The sequence below is a fragment of the Rana temporaria genome, chromosome 1, assembly GCF_905171775.1.
Source record: "Rana temporaria chromosome 1, aRanTem1.1, whole genome shotgun sequence".
Taxonomy (NCBI): Eukaryota; Metazoa; Chordata; class Amphibia; order Anura; family Ranidae; genus Rana; species Rana temporaria.
The window spans coordinates 302,337,091-302,340,416 of NC_053489.1; the positions used below are offsets into that span (position 1 = coordinate 302,337,091).

A 3,326-nucleotide genomic window follows, 5' to 3' on the forward strand; every position below is an offset into this window, starting at 1 on the left:
TCCTGATGAGCGACCAACAGTCGCGAAACGCGTAGAGCTCTATACCTCATGCATTAATGTATTATCACTGCAGTGTCATGCGATGTAATTTCCATTTTAATATGTGATATCTATTTTATGTCTCAATAATTTAGTACAGCTCGCTGTACTCATTGTATTTATATATTTGGGTCACTGCCCACGTACCTTGTCCCCCAACTAATCTGTGAAACATATATGTTTATCTATTTCTTCAATAGTGCAATATAGTCATGGACGGTGCATTATGTGAAAGTAATAAAATATTTAAACCTATTCCAGATTTATTATCTTTGATTCATTCCCCCCATTTATTGCAAACAGTTTCCCGCACATGCTTCATTTAAAGTCCCGCACTTGTTTCTCTTTTCTATACCTAATTAGGGATGGAGGTAATTGACCCATTACCTCATTTAAAGTCCCAACCAACCCTCCCCCCGCCCACTTTATATACCATAACTAGGGATGGAAGCATGTATTTTACGGGACTACATTTTTGTCTATTTTGTGTTAATATCCAGTACTGCATTATTGTTGTTTTTCTAAGTGCTAGCAGCAATGTGCTTACAACTGTTTCATTAGTATCTGTCACATTTTGAGTACGGCTGGGTATTTTGGGCCATTCCACATCTGTTCACAGGTTCCCTGGCGCTGTCTGGCTAAGGGTGTTGGCACCTCCGGCCCCCTGTGGGTTGTGGTCCTATCCGGGGGCAGCAACACTCACTGCACACGCTCTCCGTCCTGTGCTCCGAAGACGCACGGACGGATGGGCGGGCAGTGCGTGTCGATGTCACGCCTCCATCACCTGACACGGAACTAGGTCTCCGTGCGGTGTATTGGTATACCATCCACGAGGGGTTACAGGAGTCAAACGGCGCCGCATCATTGGGCGGTTACCCCGCACCAATGCAGACGCCTCCCTTCTCCTCCCCCTCGTATGCGTGTCTCTGGGCGGGTAACATTGGGGGGGTGGTCCCTATAAGAGGGTGTAACCTATGGCAGGTACAGGCATTTGGCTCTTCACATGTCATCACTCCATGCAGCACACTCGGAACTCACAGGTGATCCTCTTCCTCTCTCCTATACCTCACCACACCCAGTACCTTCACCTCACTTTACTATCTTTATATTCCCATTTCTCCTTGTCTTTCTTCCCCATCCCCCTTTCTTCTCTTTTTTTTCTCTTTCCTTTTCTTTTTTCTTTCTTCTTTTTTCCTTCTCCTTTGCTTGTTTTCCTCCCCCCTTCCCCCCTTTTCCTTTTCATCATATCTCCATATCCCATTCAAACATAATACATTCTTCATTTATTTCCAATACAGCCATCATTCCTTACCGACCACAGTGCATTCAATACACCATGCCTCATGCCTGTGCCACCTGGGTGCGCTCTCCTGACGGGCCCTGCACCCCTCATTCTCCAGCCCTAGTCCCCGGCAGTGACCACCCCAATCCTGGGGTCCATCCGGAGCTTCACTCCAGTGCCGGCGGCAATCGGCAACCTGGTGAGTACCATCTGGGGCTTTTTGATGAGTCCTCAGCCCCCACAAATGTTGGATGCCCCGTTTAACCAGCTATGTGCTTATGTCGTTCCAGATAACCAATGTAATGCATGCCTGCTCCTGATGAGCGACCAACAGTCGCGAAACGCGTAGAGCTCTATACCTCATGCATTAATGTATTATCACTGCAGTGTCATGCGATGTAATTTCCATTTTAATATGTGATATCTATTTTATGTCTCAATAATTTAGTACAGCTCGCTGTACTCATTGTATTTATATATTTGGGTCACTGCCCACGTACCTTGTCCCCCAACTAATCTGTGAAACATATATGTTTATCTATTTCTTCAATAGTGCAATATAGTCATGGACGGTGCATTATGTGAAAGTAATAAAATATTTAAACCTATTCCAGATTTATTATCTTTGATTCATTCCCCCCATTTATTGCAAACAGTTTCCCGCACATGCTTCATTTAAAGTCCCGCACTTGTTTCTCTTTTCTATACCTAATTAGGGTGTTATATTGTGTTTGTGTGCACTGAAATTAATTTTAGGGTTTTAGTTACTGAAAATATAGGTTTGATCAGCAGTTCTGCTAATATCACGTGACATAAAAAATGTGCTTCTACCACACACTTTTATTCTACGGGGTCTCTTCTTTCAGAAAATATATACTGTTTTGGGGGTCTTAAGTGATCTACAGGCCTAAAATGTGCGATTTACCATGTATATATATAAAAAAAAAATTGCTCTGGCAGTGAAAGGGTAAATGTATTGAAGCCAGAAAAAGTCGGGCAACTGGATTTTTCAGAAACAGGATAGTAATGACAGCCTACATATTTCTCTCAATATATGTTTCCTTTCAAATAAATGTTGGTTTTGACCAGCTTGCCTCTACAAATGAATCCTGTAATTTGTTGTGTGCAACAACTCTAGTTTTCTCCTCAATTAATTGTATGATTTTACTTTTTATACAGTTCTTTTGACTATTTACAAGAAACAATATGGATTATGTTCTTGTATGAAACTATTGTCTCATTATTTTAATCTACCTCCTAAATGGAATGCAGAACATAATAGAAATAATACAAAGGTAGCAGGCAATGTTGCCAATTTGCATATTTCCACCACACGGTAAAAGCATAAAAAAAAAAAATGTTTGTTGCTAAAATCAACACATTATTCTTCATTCAAAAGCTTTCAAACAAACACTCATGTTTGAACGTCTCTACCTTGACCTTATTTAGCTTTCCTAAACGACTCTTAACCATTTTTTTTTCTAAGCTGTGAACTACAGTAAGGTTGGTTTGAACTATGTTTATTATTTTTTCATTTGCAGTGCTTCGGTATTTGATGTTTCTAGCAGCGAAAGCTTTATTTTAGGACCATAAATCATATTTATCTAGTGTGAGCTGAATGTTTGCTTTCCATCAAAGAATGCAGTACTGACCGATACAGCTGTAAGAGTGCAATTATTTTCCACGCTCCCATTAAAGTGCATGTGTCAGAGTCGAGGAAACTCCGGATCTCAATTTTTGTCTGGTCCTCTAGAGGGCAGTGTGTAATCTTTTTCCCAGAATGCATATGCCATATTCTCCCCAGCATTAATGAGGGCCTTTCGGGGTAGTAAACATTCTGGAGCAAGAGAGGAAACCTGACACCGCAGACAGGTACATATTGCTTGCTGTGAGAGACCATTAGAGAACTAATAAAACTTTTCGCTGCTGGTGAAGCAATGGGAATCATTAGCACATTTCTGCTAGTAGCAATATTATGTTATTCAAATCTTTCCTTGCCTCTGGT

The 3,326-nt window shown here is 41.2% G+C and overlaps 1 long non-coding RNA gene across 1 annotated transcript; it reads left to right on the top strand.

The window, feature by feature from the left end:
- Nucleotides 1-709: 709 nt before the first annotated feature.
- Nucleotides 710-1,923, top strand: LOC120944403. The gene is made up of 3 exons (XR_005750386.1): nucleotides 710-1,079; nucleotides 1,338-1,520; nucleotides 1,612-1,923. It is a non-coding gene; the product is annotated as an uncharacterized LOC120944403 (long non-coding RNA).
- Nucleotides 1,924-3,326: the final 1,403 nt, after the last annotated feature.